This window comes from Melospiza georgiana, chromosome 20, assembly GCF_028018845.1.
Source record: "Melospiza georgiana isolate bMelGeo1 chromosome 20, bMelGeo1.pri, whole genome shotgun sequence".
Classification (NCBI taxonomy): domain Eukaryota; kingdom Metazoa; phylum Chordata; class Aves; order Passeriformes; family Passerellidae; genus Melospiza; species Melospiza georgiana.
In genome coordinates, this window is record NC_080449.1 from 5,482,567 (window position 1) to 5,500,166 (window position 17,600).

Here is a 17,600-nt window from a genome sequence, read left to right on the forward strand (position 1 = left end):
TTACCAGCCAGCATTTAAGGATAGATGAACCTGAGGTCTGATCTCATATTCCTATACCCCTCCATCACATGGATGCCTCGGTGCCACCTGAGGGCTGGAGGTTGTGCTTGAAGACAAAACCAGGTGAGCTCCACCACCGCGGTTTTGCTCATACTCTGCCTGGAACTGTGTGGAGCCACCTGGCTCTTCCAAGTGGAACGATGGGAGTGAGTTTGAAGGCAAACCCTGTCCCTACAGACAGAACAGACACATCTGACCCCAGCCCGGAGCCCCATGAACTCCTGCCCACAGTCGGGCATGACTAACAAAGGCAAGGAGAGACAGCCTACAGGAGCTCTGAGTCACTGACTCACAACAACAATTTCCTAGTGACTGCTAATCTACCTGATTTTATTTGTAGATGTACATATAAAAGAAGATGTCAAAACCCTAACAAAGCACGCTTAATGCTCAGGCTTATATTATTTCCACAAGCTAATTAAGAGCAATTCATCACATGCCTATTGAGGCAAAACAGCCTTCTGAGATACCTAGGTCATCAAATGTTAAAACCACAACAAGGGCAGAATGGCAATGAATATGGAATCCAGCAAACAAACAGCTCCAGCCCCATTCCCAGGGGCCATTCCCAGCTCCAGCTTCCAGCTTTAACAAGCTGTAGCCCCGCTGTGGTGTGAGAACAGGGACTGTTTCCAGCTACAGGAATAGAGAGAAAGCAAAAAGCTCTCACCAGCAAAACAGGCAACTTGTTGCAAAACATTAAATATGGGACCCTGGATCTGTCTAAGTTGGAGGGGTGAAGTTTCTAGGCATGCTAGAAAAAAATAATCAGAGGAAAATGCAGCCCTGTCAGATGTGTGTTGAGAAAAGTGTAATGCTACAAAAAAGGTTTCCTTTCCTTTCCTTTCCTTTCCTTTCCTTTCCTTTCCTTTCCTTTCCTTTCCTTTCCTTTCCTTTCCTTTCCTTTCCTTTCCTTTCCTTTCCTTTCCTTTCCTTTCCTTTCCTTTCCTTTCCTTTCCTTTCCTTTCCTTTCCTTTCCTTTCCTTTCCTTCCCTTCCCTTCCCTTCCCTTCCCTTCCCTTCCCTTCCCTTCCCTTCCCTTCCCTTCCCTTCCCTTCCCTTCCCTTCCCTTCCCTTCCCTTCCCTTCCCTTCCCTTCCCTTCCCTTCCCTTCCCTTCCCTTCCCTTCCCTTCCCCTTTTTGGACTATCTCAGGCTGTTAGTGTTACATGTGCTCCTTTCTTTTTCTTATTTTTAAAAATTTCTTCTAGGCAAGGAGTGCAAAGAACCAGCGCAGCAATGGATACACAAAGTGACACACGAGTAGCCAATAGAAGCCAATTTTAAATATTTTTTTAACTGGAAATCCTGAAAAAGAGAAACATAGTCTCTTTAAGGCCCCATCCCTGTTACTTCAGTCTCCTGGTAGCCACTTGCTGCACAACTGCATCCATTTGCCATAAATAGAGAACTTTTGCTGCCAAGTACCAGGAAATTTTGATAAGGGGCTGCCCTTGGGGTAGGAAGGGGATTTAGGTATCCCCACAGCTGCTGTCCCAGCTCTGAGCAATGAGGTTCCTTCTCTCAGTTTGCTGAGGATGCAGCTGAATTGAGGGGCAGGACACATTTTGGCTAAATCCAGATTTCCCCTGACCTAGAGCACACCATCGAGCAGTGAGGTGAGAATGTTTTCCAGGGCTTGGAGCTGGAAAGCAAAGGTCAGGAGACACAGGTTAACACACCTGCTTTGCTACAGACTGACTCCAGGCAGCTGCTGGCATGTGAGAAAGCAGAGGTCCAGCAGCTCTGTATACATAATTTGGTCCTATTTCCTTAGTTTTTAGATTGAAAAAGTTTTACTAACAACTCTCTGCTGAGCAGCACACTGAGGTTTTCTCAAGTCCTCCTGCACAAGCAGGGACACGATGATCAAGGGGAAGGTTCTGCAAAACCACAGCCTGCAAATGGGCACATTCAGCTCGCATTGAGTCTGGATCCTTCCCGGTGTAAATGCAAATCTCCGTTCTCATTCTGGGGAGAAAAGGATTCCACCTGCTTTTTCCTTCCAAAGAATTGAGCTAAAGGCAGAACTTCGCTGTTTGAAAACCATCAATCACATTTTCAAAGGGGAATGTGTTAATCCTGCTTTACAACTGAGGTAACAGGTTTCTATTATCCCCCCCTTTTACAGCACCAAAGTAAATGGCACGAACGGGGTTCTGAGAGTTTCACTCGCTGAAAAAAATATTCTAGGAACACTTACAGAAGTTTGTCTAACTTGCAAATTTGGAGATGCTTTAAATCTGAACAAACTGAGGATTTTGCATGCCAATTGCATAGCCCGTAACCCAGATTGCTGTTTCTAAATGAGGCCTATTTTTAATATCTTTTTCTTCTGCTTCGTGGATCCAGCCTTTCCTTGGGGACGCCAGCGCCTGCCTGACCGTCAGTTTCGATAGCACTGGGGCCAAGAAAGCAGCAGAAACTGCAGTTCCCAGCAAAAACTCCGGATGGAAGTGGAAATCGTCTTACAAGTGAAAATGCATTGCACTGACAAGACCCATCTGGGCAGGGTGACATGGGGGACCTGACGAGTTGTCAGGAAGCACCAGCTCCATTCTCACCTCGGCTGCTGAGTGTGCAGCTTGGGGGCAAATCCCTTCTTTTGTCCCCAATCCGGTTTTTTTTGGTAGTTTTTTTTTTTTTTTTTTTTTAATTCTCTCACACATACAGGAACGCAAGGAAAATAATTAGTCGCTGGATAAAAATGGATAAAAAACACACAGCGAGGGCTGTGGAAATTATATCTGTGCCGGTCCCAAGCGTGGGGGTTTCCACAGGGAGAGCAGAAACGCTCTCAGTGGGAGCTGGGAGCTTCTCCACGACTGAGAGGCAGCAGTGGGATGCTCCCGGGTGGAGCAGCCTCTAGGAGAAGGCAGAGCATATGTTGTGTGTCATGCAAAGCAGGAACCTTGGCTATGCTCTATCTGCCTTATGCCTCTCTCTGCCCACATTCAGGCCTGATTTTCACCTGAGTGGATTTTATTTTATTTTATTTTATTTTATTTTATTTTATTTTATTTTATTTTATTTTATTTTATTTTATTTTATTTTATTTTTTTAGCAAGAGCTTTGAGACATTCAATTTATTTCTTATTTCTTTATTTCAGCAGTTCAGCCCCGGGGTTATTTCCTTCTTCATGACAACACCCCAAATGGGATTGAGGCAAACCCAGGATTTTGAGCTTGGTGAAGACATTTTGCTGGAAAGTGCTTAAAGTATCTGTGTGATCTAAGTTTAAAATGGATGGTGAAGGGCAAAAAAAAAAAAAAAAAAAGTAATTCTCATTTAAAGGGTCACAGATGAAGCATTCTTTGACTTTCAATCCCGTGAGCTGTATTTCTGGACACCCAGAACTAATGCACCTTTTATTGGCTGGCATAGATGGGGAGGTTATTGCAAAGATACCAATAGCAGCTTTCTGAAGTGCTTTTCAATTGGCCCTATTACTAAAGGCATGTGCATACAGCAGGGATCATTAAAATGCACTATGTATTTACAATACAGAGAGCAATTTGTGTTTCTAATGCCTGGATGTTGAAAATCCTGCTGCTTGCAATCAGAGGAGAAAGTCACTGGTAGAGCTCTGATGTAATCAGTGGTTTATATTTCACCCTGCCAGGGTCACATCACCATCAATAACACCGCTGAAGGAGCAAGAAAGATTTTTTTTATTATTATTATTGTGAAGTAAATGCCACAAAATTAATTTTGTTTCCAAGCTGCTTCGTACAAACGCTGCTCCCCAGCCACAGGGTGCCTGACTGTGGTCAGTGGCAGGGCTCAAGCTGAGCTTTTGCCAGACACAGGAGACAGGCTGGGTCAGCAATTCCAAGGAACACCTCCAGAGAGAGGAGGGGGTGCTCTGAGTGCCCTTTGCAGTTCGGTTCCTGCCAGCCCAGGGCCCCTGGCTGTGCTCAGAGCTGCAGGAGATGCTGCTTTCTGACACGGCATCAAAACGGAGCTTCCTGACCACTCGCGCTGAAGTGCCCTGAGGGGACACTCTGCCAGCTTTAACCTCCCTGCTTTGGCAGCCAGAGAGGCTGAATTTCCTCCTCCCTCCTCAGGTACAAGCGGTTGGTCGCTGCCTTTTACAGGAGAGCTGCGAGCCACCAGCTGGGCACTGGGAACCTGCCCCAGGAGGGCTGCAGTGGGACCAGGGAGCTGCACAGCAAGGAGAGGCTGCTCAGCACTTTGGGCTGAGGTGCAGAATGAACACCTGTGTTAAAAACAGCGCCCTCACTCAGCCAGGGAGGGTCGGGCTCAGGTGCCCATGGCATTTTCTAGCCGTCCTCCTGTGACATCCTGCACTGCCTGCCTCTTCATAGCTCTCCTGTTTCAGCCAGACATCTCTTGTGTGTAGTTTGCAGCAGGGTCTTGGGCACATCCAGGAGCAAAGCCACACTGGAAAGGGACCTTTGCAGACCCCAAGGCTGGAGTCAGGCAGGTGCCTGCTACAATCCCTCTCCCAACCAGCCCCAGTGCCAGGCAGGGCCAGCCTGGCTGTCACAACCCTCACAGAGGAAGGGAAAACCCAAGGAAAAGTGGAAAGCAACCTGTTGCTTGAGCCAAAATCCAAGGAATGAGGCTGTCCCACCCCCTCCTTCAGAACCCCACAACCACTCCATCACTGCCTGCCCTGTGACACAGCTTCATGAGCAGCAACAGCCTCCAGTGTGGCTCCTCTCCTTGCCAAGATGAAAGAAACCTTCAATGCATGTAACTCTTGCACTCTACTTAATTAATCAGTTTTTGCATTACAAGTGAAACTTCTTTGATGCATGAAATATTAAGGAGCAGCACGGGGAGGGGAAGGAGGGGGGAGGTATTGGCTTTCACTGCCTCGGAGATGGATGGGCTGAGGGAGCCAGGGGCTGAGCTGCAGGCAGTACATCTGCAGCAGGACAGCTTGCCCAGGTAGAGAGGTGCCAGCCAGCAAAGCCATTCCCTGCACTCCTTGCCTCTCAAGCAGGTGGTTTTTAGCTCCATGTTCAGGCTCTACATGCTCATCGAGGTTTGCTCCACACAGGCATAGGAAAGGGGACAGTGCCTGATTAAACTTTCATGAAAAATAATCTCTGGTTGATTCATTGTTGGTTTGTGGGGTGTTTTTTTTTTTTATCTCATGATGGTTGCAAGAAAGCGAAGTGAAATGAGTCTTGGGTGAAAAGAAACAGCTTCTTTCTGGAAAAGCCAGACAGGCTTTTAGTCAGATGAGGCTCTCCCAAAGGATGTGTGAGTAGTTATCTGTGTTACGGGTTTGGAAGTGCCATTTCCACACTGAGCTCTGAAGGAGGGAAGGCAGAAATCCACAGAGTCAGAAGGGAAGGCAGAAATCCACAGAGTAAGTGTGGATATTCCTGCAGCCCTCCCTCGTGCACAGCAGGGACTCAGTGCCACAGTTCCAGCTGCGTTTGGCACCAGAGAGCCGCTCTGCTCTTAGACAAAACCTCAAACCTCCTTTTTCTCCCAAACCATCCCATTTGATCAAAATCCCCTGGCAACTCTGCAAAGGAACCCAAAGGAGAATCCTGAGTCTTCGCTTTCCTCCCTGTTCCTTCTCAGCTGACTCATTCAGGAGCTGTGTTGGCTTCTGAAAATTAATCCATCAGCCCCTCCAGATCACCACCATGGGTCTGGCTGCCACAGCCCGAGCCAAGCAGGCAGGTAACACATTTCCCATAAACAAATGGCAATGCTTAGGCCTGCATTAGCTGCATAAAGAGTAATAAATGAATAAATCGGTTAATTATACCCACCACAGAATTTAATTAGACCGTCTCTGTTCACTCTGCTTCAGCCAGAATCTCAATTATAAATCTTTGTTTTCAAGGTTTCACAGCTTGGACGTAAAAATTTGCTCTGGGCTTAAACATGACACGCAAGGTCTTCTGTTCAGGGAGTGCTCCAGTTTTTTTAACCAATCTTTCTCAAAAAGGTCAGGTTGGGAGACCAGATGGCTTGAGGGGAAGGTAATGAAGATGCAGGGCTGCTCTGAAAGAGATGGCTGGATGAAATTGTGGGCAGCTTAACAGAGCTGAGACATTATTAAAGGCTGCTGGGTGAAACCGCACTCGACTCTCCCTGATCCCAAACTGGAGTCCTGGCTGCGAAACGCGACCGTGGCTCCTGCTAAGTGGCATCCCCACTCCCCAGCAGCAGAGATCAAGGGCTGCAGGGGCTGCAGGGGCTGGGGAGAGGGGCCCTCGGGGCAGGGCCAGGCAGGGGGAGCTCACACACCTGGCTCCTGCACAGGGAATGTGCTCCAGGGCTGCCAGGTGTGTGCGCGCTGCTTCCCCCAGCAGGAACCGCTCCTCTGCCTCCTCCTTCCCCAGGGAGGCCAGCTGGGTGACCTGGAGAAGCTGGAAAAAAACACAAGGCGGATGAGAAATGATTCCACTTTTTAAATGGTTATGATTCTGAAGGTAATTTAGGACGCACCTTTTGCTTTCTGGAGTTGACGGTATTGAAATCCAGTACTCAGTCTGGTTAAATGCGCTCTGAAATATTCGGATCATTTTAAAATGTCAATAGTGTTCCAGGAAAAACAGAAAAAAACTTGTTTACCAGCAGCAGAAGCATCCACAGTCTCAGGTCATATCTTCATCCAATCCAAGGCATGCTATCCCATATTCCCTCATTGAGTTAATTAGTTGATTTGCTTTCCATGCCCTATGCCAAGCCCCCACCTCTCTCTGAGGGAAAACAGGGATTGTCAGCAGGGCCCAGCTCAGCAGCCAGCCCTGAGAAGATTCTTCCAGGCAGTCTCACTGGTCATCCTGACCACTGGTCAGCCCATTTTTTGGCTCAATATATAAACTTTAGGAGCATTGCAGAGCCCATCTTTTGGCTCAATATATAATTTTTTAGGAGCACTGCAAGTGCCTGTTCATTTACTACCATGACCGCCCTGGCACATGAGAATTTTGACAATATTTTCTCCACATGTCCCTAACTCCCCAGCAATGCTGCTCTGCACATCCTACCTGCCCCAAACACTCACAGGGCAAACCAGAACAGATCTTGGGTAAGCCAGACCCCAGGAGTGCTGATTACATCTTTAGCCAGCAGGTCACAATGGTTTATTGTCTGGCTGGTTCACCACAGCATTTAACCCTTTGGGAACACTGGCTGCCTGATCTGTGCCAAACTCCCGCTCAGGAGGCTCTGATGGATGGCACGAATTACCGGTAATAAAGATAAAGATATATGGGATGGATTAATCAAATCATAAATTTCTTAAATCTCTATGGCAGCCCATAAATCAAATTTGGCTGGATGTTACTGGCCCTTTCTCAATGTATAATAGTAGTAGAGATGACTTGTACATACAGAGCAGGGGGTTTTTTTTGGTGGTAAATTGGGAAAATGTGATTAAATTATTAAAGAGAGTGAACAGCTTTTCTATAAGGAGAATGTTTATGTATTTCAAGCTTTGCTATTGAGAATGTGTGCACTTTTTGGAAGATAAAATGTGTATATTCCCACACTAAAAGTTAATTAAGACATAGAACAGCTACTGGATGAGCAGCTACTGATGACACACCTTGGGTTAGATTAAGTTTGATGAGGCAGAGACAAACACTGATCACTATCCTAGGCAGACCTTCCAACAATTCTGATTTTTTGGGGTTTTGTCCCATTTTGTGTGCAAGGCAGCTGGAAACAGAACAGAACATACTTCTGTGAGCCCAGCAATCAGCATCCCTTCCCTGCTGAGGTTCAGCTGGACCCCAGAAAGGTCCTGCTCCATCTGGGCTGATGCACAGGAAATACACAACCAAGAGCAGCAGAATATCAGTCTTTATTTCTAGTAAAAACTATCACTTGGAATCATCCCTTCAGACCAAGCCCTGGCCCAGCTCAGACTGACCCTTGTTTCTAGCCCTCTTAGAGGCACAATTCCCAGCTCCTGTGCCCATCATCCCTCTGCTGTTTTTACCTGTGGGGCTCCCTCCCACCAGCCCTGCCTAACACCATTCCTCCTCATAGGATTTTGCTGTCCCCCTAAAACTGAATTAATGATCTTGCCATCAGACAGGTTCCCTGGCCTTTGGACATCTCAGATGTTTGGGTGTGAGGTGTTCACAAAATAAGAGTGATGATGTGCCCAGGGTGAGCTGTCCCACAGCCCAAACACCAAAACCTGTTTACCAGAGGGAGCAGCAGGCTTCAGAAGTTCCATTTCCTTTTTGGCTGTCCACAGACATGAAACAAGGAGATTAAACACCAGGAATAAGCACCTATAAATAAAAATGACTATTTAAATCCACCAAAGCCAGGGCGTTCGTTATGAAATCTCCTGCTCCTCTCCAACACCAGCACAGCAGTGCTTCTGATTTTGTTTACAGCTGCACAGGACAGCACAGCACCAGCCTTCCCTTTTTGAACCTGGCTGCTGCTCTGCCAGGCTGTGGGGAGCCCTTAAGTCACTAATTATCAAAGCCCTGCCTTGACCAAGGCACTGCAGCTGTGCATTATTGTTTCCCTTCCCCTAAGGAAAATGAAAGCACTCAGAGAACAAGCCCACCTACTTAAAAACCTCTGACAAAGCTGAAGCTGAGCATAAGTGGGAGAGGGTTAAAATAAAAAAAAAAAAAATTAAAAAATGTAAAAAAGAAGAAGAAGCCCTGAGATGCTCTTTATCTGGAGCCAGGAACGGGGGATGCAGAGCAGGAATTTTCAGGCTGTGCCTGGCAGCGGATGCCCTCTGTTGGCATCTTTCAGAAACAGGATCGGGCGCACGGGCTGGCAGCTCGCACACATCCACGCAAGCCGCACGCTTGTTTCCCCACCCGTGTCCTCACTGCTGCCGGGCTTCTGTGCCCGGCAAACCGCAAAAACCAAAGAAACAGGAAAAAAAACCCCAAAAAACTCCAAAACACCAAACAACCCCCCCCCCAAAACAAAACAAAACAAAACAAACCCAAAAAACCCAAACCAAAACAAAAAAAAAACCAAAAAACCAACCCCCCAAAAAACCCCAAAAAAACCAAACCAAACCAAAACAAACTAAACCCCCCCCCCCAAAGAAAGCATACATCCAAGAAAAAAAAAAAAAAACAAAAAAAAATCCCAAAAAAACAAACAAACAAATAAATAAATAATAAAAAAAAAAAATTAAAAAAAAAAAAAGAACACAAAGAGCAGCCCCTCTCCTGGGCACCCACTGATGTTTTTTATCTGGAGCCAGGAACGGGGGATGCAGCAGGAGTTTTCAGGCTGCGCCAGCAGCGAGGGGATCTCTGCACAGCCCGCTCGGTGCAGCGGGACAAACAAACAGCGGGACAAATGGACAAACAGCGGGACGGACAAACAGCCCAGCAGCCTGGATGGATGGATGGATGGATGGATGGAGGAGATGCTCGCCCAGCCCTGCCCGAGCCGCAGATTCCCGCAGGGATCCGTCAGCAGCTCCGGGAAGAGCATCGGGGCTGCGGCGGAGCGGAGGGAGCGCAAAGGGGGGAGAGGAAGGCGGTGAGGCACGAGCAGGGGATCGCAGCGTGCAGGGACAGAGTTGGCAGGAGGTCGTTTCTACTCTCTACTCTCTAGCCCTTGGATCACATGTGCTAAAAAAAACCCTCCCCCCCAAAAAAAAAAAAAAAGAAAAACAAAGAAAAAAAACCCCAAAACACAAAAAACCCAAAAAACCCAAAAAAACCCAAACAAACAAACCAACAAAAAAAAAAAAACCAGAAAAAAAACGCAAAAAACCCCAAAATAACCCCAAAAACCCAAAACCCACAAAAAAACACCAAAAAACCCACCAAAAAACAAAACAACCCCAACAAACAAACAAGCAAACAAAAAACCCAGAAAAAAAACCCGCAAAAACAAAACAAAACAAACAAACAAACAAAAAAACCCCCACCAAACATGCAGTATTGCCTCTCCTGGCTCTTGCAGCTGCTGCCACACAGGACAGCAGGTTGGGAAGCTTCTGAGCTGTGATGGAGCTGCCCCACACACCCCCAATACTCGGTCTGAGGTTAAACAGCACTGTGATGATGGCTGGGGTGGGGCTGATCAGTCTGGGGTTAAATATCACCGTGATGGTGCCTGGATTGGGTTGGGTTGAGTTGGGTTGAGTTGGGTTGATCAGGCTGTGAGAGCACATGAACTGCTCCTACCCTGCCACCACTGCAGAGCCCACAGGTGCACCACAGAGGGTGGCTGTCATTCTGTCTCTGCTGAGGAGGATCAGCCATTCCCAAGGATTGTTCTCCCAGCACAGCCTGGCCAGGCTTTGGAAGGGCCAGCGTGGCTTTGCAGGGTCCTGGGGCTCTGGGCAGCACTGCCCTCAGAATTTGGGGGTCCCACCAATGTGGCACCACTCATTGACATTCCTTCCATCAGCAGGGGAAGGGTTTTAAACTGTTGGTGTTGAATTTCCCCTTCCCCCAGGAGCAGGGAGAGGGAATCTTTAGGCTGGGACTGGAGGTGATGTCTCCACTTGCTGGGCTTTGCCTTAAAGCTAAAAGCTTAAAGCAAGAGGCACAGGGAGAGCATATGTCTTGGTTTGGAAAGACAGGAGTCTGCTGAGGAAGCCAGGAGCCTCCCCTGAAATGGAGAATGTAAACCCTCCCCACACCTCTGAATTGCTGTAATTTTAAATTAAGGAGCTCTCAGGCAAAAATATGGGAGCAGGAAATAACAGTTCTTTAATAGGGAAAAGAAAAAATAAAGGATGAAATAAACAATGCAGTGCACTAGAACAACACTGACAGAGTCAGAACCCAACCTGACACCCTGTGGGTCAGGGTGTTGGTGGCAGTGCCATTGGAATTGTGGCTCAGCCCTCCTGCAGTGTCAGGGGTGGCTCTGTTGGAGCAGGGATCCTGTAGAGAAGGATGGATTCTTCCTCTGAAGATCCAGTGGAAGGAGAGGCAGCTGCTGTTCCTCTGGGGAATCCAGTGGAGAAGCCGTGCTGGTGTCTCAAACCCTCTGGATTATATCTGGGTAGCAATGCTTGGCTCCTCCCTCTGGGCGGAGCATCTCCCAATGGGATGTTACAGTTCTTATCAGCCATGCAGTGGCATTCAATAGCTGTTATCAGCCAATGTCCCTTCCTGAGGGAGGAGTGAATGTGGTCACTCACAGAGAGAGATAAGGCAAACTGCCCACTTGGCAAAGGTAATCTGCCATACAGATGGTAATAGAAAACAACCTGCATTGCAATCTTCAATAGCATCATCTCTAAGTTTGCCGTTCATGGCAGTACAAAGTTATGATGCTGCCATTCACCCCATCCTCAACAGCTGTCTTTAAAATAAAGACAATAAAAAACAAACACAACAATTTTAGTGAATGATTTGTGGGTATTTTATTGCCAAGGAAAGCAAAAGCAAACTCTGAACCAGAGGAAATCATAAACAATAAATGATCATTATTCCAGTTACAGTCTCCACTGCATTTCTCTCTGAGGACACTTTGTAACAGAGATTATATATGGTAAGAGTGGATTTACCCTTGGAGGGGATCTAAGTACCTCTTTCCTAAAATGAGTTGTAATCTTGTTTTAATGGTAGATAAAAAACAAGGCACAGGCATGGCTTGTCTATTTGTAAGCAGGGGGAAACTTGCAAATCCTATTTTGGTATTTTAAGGATAACCCAGATAGCTGATAATCAGAAACATGAATAATCTTAAGTAAAACCCGTGAATCCAGTGCAAATACTTAAGTCACTTATTCAAAAGGAACAATAACAAGATGGACTTTAAGAAAGGTGCATCAAAGAAAATAACAATGCTTATCTCTGAATAAAATTAGTCTTGCCCTGTGACTGATGTTTGGGCAGTCTCTCAATTGCAAGAAAATATTTCTAACCAATTTGGTGTTTTCTGAATAAACTCTCAGTATTATGAGTTGCAAAAGCATCCGATATCTCCTTAAAACTGAAACATGGGATGGTTTGGGTTGGAAGGGGTCTGAAAGATCATCTCATTCCAACCCTATTGCCATGGGCAGGGACACCTCCCACTATCCCAGGCTGCTCCAAGCCCCATCCAAACTGGTCTTGGACACTCCCAGGGTTCCAGGGACAGCCACAGCTGCTCTGGGAAATTCTCAGAGCATTTTGAGAGTTTTTTTCATTTATCCAGTCAATTTTCTGAGCAATTATTCCAGTTTCACCAGAGTTAAATAGTGACTGAAATTCTGTTTCCAATAAGCTCAGACAACCTCCCTTTCATGTATAGAAACCTTCCAGCTCTCCAAATAGATTTTAATTTAGTTAATTCTTTAAGAGTGCCTTGAAACTTGAGCAGCCACTAAAGAAGTTATTGTCCCTTTTTTTCTCAACAACGTTTATGAAGGTGCCTCTTGACGGAGGGCTAATTCCCCAATTAACATAAATCTGCTTTTCATATCAGTGCCTGGCTGCAGCAGCACCTGACCCTGCTGAGTGTGCCTGGAGCATCTCCCCAGCACAGAGCCAGTGCAGGGAGAGGAAAATGTCTCTGGAATGTCTCTCTCAAACGCACAGCACTTGTCATTTCCAGCATTTAAGGAATCACCCAAGCTTTGCAGCAACAAGAGGGAACACGAGCTGAACAGGAGGAACAAACACCTTCCACAGCCTCATTTCCTGTCCTCGCTTTGGTTTGCTTTGAAGTGTTGGATGTATTTATAGGCAAAGTTACTTTCAGTTAGAATAATATATGTCTCACATCTTTTGACTGAATTTAAGTATATATTTTTCCCTAACTGAAAAAAAGCCTGATTTTTTATCAAATGGCTCTGATAACACATTTCCTAAATTTTCTGGAAGATTTTTTTTTTTTTTTGCAATAAAACACATCTATTCTAAATTACTGTCCTATATGCCGTGCTGGTTTTTTGATGCTTTTTTTTTTTTTTTCCTCTTGTTAGTTGTTGTGCATTGACCAAATGGTTTCTGGCTTTGCAATCTGTCACCAGCGCTACATTTACAGCTTGCAATTAAGAGCTTCAATTAAATATTTTGCACAAAGATGCATGTTCCAATAACCAAACCTTATATATTTTCCAAAATATGACAAAAATAAAGGACAAAAGTATTGAAAATCAAATGAAGATTGAAGTTAGAAAAATGGCTCATAGACCTGGATAAATATTCAGAGTGTTTCCTAGCCACAAATGTTATCTCTTTTGATGCTGAGGTTGCCCTTGGGTGACAGAAGGCAGAATCTTTCCTGGATTTCCATAAATGAGGCTGAAAGTCTTCTTTGGCAAAGCTGGGCTGATATTCACGGCAAGCATCCCGGATATTTTTAAAATGGCATGTTTTTGATGACTTAGCATATGTTAGCATGGCATACATTAGCAGTGCTCCGAGGCATTTCCTTCCTCAGCGCAGATATCATCCTTTAAATTGCTGTAGGAACCCCCCTGCTCTTCTCTTTCCCTTACAGGAACTCTGAGTCACAGCAGGGGTTTCTTCTGGTCCTCAAGGTGTGACCAAGGTGTGCCTGAAGCTCACTCACCTTGAGGTGTAAGTGTGGCAGTGTTCCTCACTGGGGGTCACCAAATGTGGGGGTGTTTGCTGGGGAAGAGATGAGAACCTTGACTCCATGTTTCAGAAGGCTGGTTTATTATTTTATGAGATATTTTGTATTAAAAGAAAATGATATATTAAAACTATACTAAAAGAATAGAAGAAAGGATTTCATCAGAAGGCTAGCAAGGAAAGGAATGGAATGATAATAAAATCTTGCGACTGACCAGAGAGTCTGAGCCAGCTGACTGTGATTGGCCATTAATTAGAAACAACCACATGAGACCAATCACAGATGCCCCTGTTGCATTCCACAGCAGCAGATAATCAATGTTTACATTTCGTTTCTGAGGCCTCTCAGCTTCTCAGGAGAAAAGATCCTAACAAAAGGATTTTTCATAAAATGTGTCTGTGACTTGAGAAAGGAGCAGGTCCCCACAGCCTCAAAGCCTCTGTGCCTGTGCCACCACCCCAGAGTGGATTTCACACCCACCGTGGGTTTGGTGGCTGAATGCCGGCAGCTGGGACCAAGATTTAAGGACAGAGCAATCTGGGTGACTGGAGGCAGCCCAGAGCCACCAGGAGCAGCCGAGCTGGCATCTCCAGGGTGGGAGGGAAGGAGGGCAGCACGCTGTCCTGGAGCCTCCTGCTCTGCTGCGGCCTGAGCAGAGCAGATGTCAACCAAGCTGGGCTCCTTCCTGTGCCCTGGCCATGGCAGCAGGGCCTGGCAGCTTCCCAAGGACACAGACAATGGGAGGCTGAGTGTCTGCACACCATTTCCCACCGGCTTGGCACGGAGCTTTGCCCTCTGCCTGGATCTTGGAAGCAGCTCGGGCTGCCTGGCACCACTCCTGACATGGGGATGAAGGGCAGGGCTGGGCCGGGCTGTGACAGTGCTCACAGGGGCCCCAGGATGAGGGAAGAGACGAGGATCTGACTCCATGTTTCAGAAGGCTGATTTATTATTTTATGATATATATTACATTAAAACTATACTAAAAAGAATAGAAGAAAGAATTTCATCAGAAGGCTAGCTAAGAATAGAAAAAGAAAGAATGATAACAAAGGCTTGTGGCTCAGACAGAGAGTCTGAGTCAGCTGGACTGTCATTGGCCATTAATTAGTAACAACCACATGAGACCAATCACAGATGCACCTGTTGCATTCCACAGCAGCAGATAATCAATGTTGACATTTTGTTCCTGAGGCGTCCCAGCTTCTCAGGAGGAAAAGTCCTAAGGAAAGGATTTTTCATAAAAGATGTCTGCGACACTGGGCCCTGCCGCCTCTGCTCCTCCCCTTGGCTTCTTCCCATCTCCCAGCACTTACTGAGTGCTCCTGCTCCTTCCCTGAAGAGTGATCCCGCAGAGGAAAGCCCAGTTATTCCCTGCAGGCACAGAGCAGGGACGCTCTCCGGGCTGGCCCTGCTCTGCTCAGGCCACCTGCACCCGAAGGTTTCTCTGTGCAGGCTCTGGGGTCCATTTGGGACGGCCCAACTGGATTTTCCCTGCAGTCTGCTGCTCTCTGGTGGAGATGCTGCCTCCAGGCCGGCTGTCGGACTGGTGAATGCCTCCTCCTGCACCTCTTCGCCTCCTGACCCAGAAAACCACGTGCCGGAGGATGTCTTTCCTTAAGAATGAAATGCAAGACCCCTAAAACCAGCAGATGAACACAAAGTTTTTCCTTCTCTGCTCAAATCTGCAGTCAGCCAGCAGCAGCTGGGATGCTGGCAGGGGTGAGGACTCACATCCCACATCAGAGGGCTGTCACTCTGTCACCTCCCAGGTGACCGTGGCCCTGGCACTTCCCCCTCCTGCCAGGCCTGCAAAAGCTGCAGGAGCCATTTAACCAAAGGAAAAGCGTTAAATTAAACATTTTCCCTGCAATGTTTGCAGTGCAGCAGTGAGTGCCGGGGCCACACAGGGCAGTTTCCAGCGATGCAGAGCCTGGGAACATCCTCAGATTTATTTCCACCCACCCATCCATCCTCAGATAAGTCTTCAGTCTCTTCTCCCAGGCCTGCCCTGAGCTGCCATCCCACCCCTGCCTTTGCTTAAAAGTTTTAGTCCAATCCAAACCCCAGGGATAAAAGAAATTGCTATGAAACTTCTCCCTCCAAAACTGGCTCTATAAACAAGCTTTTCATTACCCCCAAAATTTTCCTCTTTCCTTCCTTTCCAGATTGCTTTTTTGCCTTGTGAATAATTTCTTCCAAGTCTCATCATTCCTCTTGCTTCCCCCTGATTTCTCTGCCGTTCTCCCACTTCCTTCCCATGTGGTAACTCCTGCAGCCATGGAGTTTTGCTGTGGCATCCCCAGCCCCTGGGATTAATGATGTCTCCTGCATCATCTGCCTTCTTACACAAGCTGGTAATGTCATTTTTGTACCACGTTTGTCATTTTTGTACCAGCACAATATCACTGGGTTTTTCACTTAGTGGAGCAAAAGAAGCTTAGATATTTTCCTGCTCAAGTGCAGCCTAAGCTCACCTGTGCACTATATTACTTTCTGTCCATCTCAGCTGATTCTCAACCTTTTATTTTTTCAGTCCATTTCTTCACTTTGTCAGAGAGATGGTTAAAGAAGGATGTCCTTGGCAAATTCATGGTGTCCAAGATTGTTGTCCTCAGCACCTTCCAGATAACTTTAAATAATGAATTTATATCTTTCCATCAGGATTTTTCATGAACTGAAGATAAACTGGTGGGTTTATAATTCCCCATATTCCCAATGCTTTATAAAAGTTAGGCACTTTTTTGTTTCATCTTAATCTTCTGGTGCATCCAGGGAAAATCACTATTGACTCTCAGATTCATAACCAGTTCTGCAAGTATCCATGGCTTAAATTCACCAGGTTTGGAATAATCTCCCCAGGAAGGTTTTCCTGCTTCCCTCTGTCAGTCAGCAGCTGGCTTATCACCAGGAGCAGAAGGGATTATTTCCCTTGTAAACATTTTATCCCCTTATCTATGGATGCCCATTATCTGTCCATCACTCTGGAGCCCTTGCCCTCTGTGGGGTTTTTGCAGCACCAAGTTCCACAAGTCAGACTCTTCCCCACACCCCAATTTCTGTGTGGTCAGAGCCAACAGGATCAGGCACAAGTAGCAATAAGGGAATTTTGACTGGATATGAGGAAAAGCTTTCCCAAGGGTGGTTGGATGGAGCTTGGATGAAGTTCCAACCCTGGAAGCGTCCAAGACCAGGATGGATGAAGCTTTGCACAGCCTGGCCCAGTGGAAGCTGTCCCTGCCCATGGTGGGGGCTGGAATTATGATATTCCATGTGCCTTCGGACCCAAACCATTCCAGGAGTCCACAACAGGGGTGAATAAATAGATCTTGGATAAAGCTCCAACTTTGGGAGTGTTCTTGGCTCAAATGGGCCAGGCCTGAGCAGCCTGACCCAAGTTAGGCCTTCTTTGGGACCCTTCAGAGGTTCCTCCAATCTGCGGGTTTGCAGTGCAGCATTTTCCTTCTCCAGCAGTGGTTGAGGCTCCTGCTACATCCTTCCTGTTTGGTTTGACCACGTATCCCTGCTGGCCAGCTAAACCCTCTTATCAGGGTGGAGATGTGCTTTGGGAAGGTTTGGGAATTGAGAAGTTGATAAAAAAGAGGAGGCGAGTAGGAGAAAGTAAGAGACAAATTAAAAACTTGTTTTATTGAAGATTCCAGTATGACTGTCACTGCTGGAAAGGGATCTTAGACAGCAGAGCTACTTTCCCCTGAAGTGAAGCCTTTAAGCTTTCTCAACAATAGGAGATCAAAACCCAAATAAGAAGTGTTTTTTAGGTATCTGAATATCTTAATGGGAAAGTCTCCAGGAATTGCTCATCTACTTCTATCTGCAATTACACATTAACATTACAGACCAGAATATTTTCCAGTGTAAACATCAGGAGGTCTTGTCATCCAGTTTTGCTATCATAGCCCCCCATTTTATTTTATTTTCCCCCTTATCAGCATCATCAGGGACCAGATGAGGAACACAAGGGAGAGACATGCCCAGGAAGGGCTGTGAAGGGAGATAATAAGAAGATTTTTGCACTCCTGTGTTCTTGCCCGGC